Source organism: Anguilla anguilla, chromosome 8, assembly GCF_013347855.1.
Source record: "Anguilla anguilla isolate fAngAng1 chromosome 8, fAngAng1.pri, whole genome shotgun sequence".
NCBI lineage: Eukaryota > Metazoa > Chordata > Actinopteri > Anguilliformes > Anguillidae > Anguilla > Anguilla anguilla.
In genome coordinates, this window is record NC_049208.1 from 28,165,529 (window position 1) to 28,167,014 (window position 1,486).

Below are 1,486 nucleotides of genomic sequence, written 5' to 3' on the forward strand. Positions count from 1 at the left end.
ACACATTTAGAGTGCCGCTGGATGATCAAATAGCTCTTTTGCCATAAGCAGTTGAAACTGATGAACTTGATGGTATACATTAATATTTAGGAGGCTCAGTGGAAGTAATCTAACATGTGAAATTGTTTTTATCACTTCGTGGATGCATCCTTCAAAGAAGCCAATGCTTAACTGTTGGCTGTGGATTTTATGGTAGTGCAGATTTTAGTTTGAGCAACAATTAGTGCATAGAAAAAATCCAATGGGAAGAAAATGAATAAATAAATTTTTTTATTTATTTTATTTATTTATCCATCCATCCAAAATGCACATATTTTAAACCACATGGACCAGTCGTTCCCAACCATGTTCCTGGAGATCTACCATTTTCAAAAACACATTTCTACTTCGTATACAAATTTGATCCAATCTTTACCAAATTTGACACTGAGTATGCCTGGAGTAACACACAAAAAAGGTATCACCTTTTTTCAAACCAGTGGTAAACCAGTAAACCAGTGCAGTACTTGATTCTGAGGATGCACACATTTTTCTTTTGGCGCCTCTACCAGTCGGCAGCGCTATAACAAGCAAATAAGTCTAAATGCCTATAACTGTTCAAGCAATCTGGTTGAAAATTGACATTCTACATATTTGTGCAAGTTCCCAAAGGTGGGTCTAAAGATCAAAAGGTATCTTTACAAACTCATCCACCATCAGCTAATCAGATATCAGGAGCTATTTGACAGGTTTAGCAATGGCCAATCATCCTGAAACTTGGTGAGGATGGTACTGACATGTAAAACTTTTGATCAGGTTTTCAAAAGGTTTACTTCAGCACATCCTTCAAATGAATAACTTTGCCTCAAGAACCAACATTTGCAACCATTTAGATTATTTGCCATTTAGAATTTTTGACAAAAACTACTTTTGTGAACTAGTCCTAGGCCATTAAGCTGAGCTTCACCAAATTATCTAAGGGAAGAATCTGGGGAGTCTGCAGTTGGATAATTATCAGAAAAATGTTGACTTTTCAGAACAATATTGTCAGGTTTCTGTTCCTGTTTTCTGTTTTTTCCATTTTGGGCCGCCAGATGGCGGTAGTTCTGTTCCTTTTTCCCTGTTTAATTGTATTATTGGTTCCAATATTCTATTATTGTTTTTCAGTTGTGTCTAGTTATCCCTTCCCTCTGTGATCTGATTGTGCATTGTGCACTCCTGTGTCTCGTTAGTGTTCTGTCTATTTAAGTTCTTTGCTTCCCTGACTCGGGTGCTGGTGTTTTCTACCCTGCCCGAGTTCTGTTTTTTGCACGGTTTTGGATTCCTGGATTTTCTTTGTTTTTGTGTTTAAAGAACTTTTGCTTTGTCTTTTTGAGACTTGCCCTGCGTGGCTTTGTTTTTTTTTTCCTTGGTTTTTGTTCTTATTAAAAGTAAAATTCTCAGTTTGGATTTACCCTTTTGGATTTTGAGTATTTTTTACTCTGCGTTTGGGTCCTGGTCCCATGTC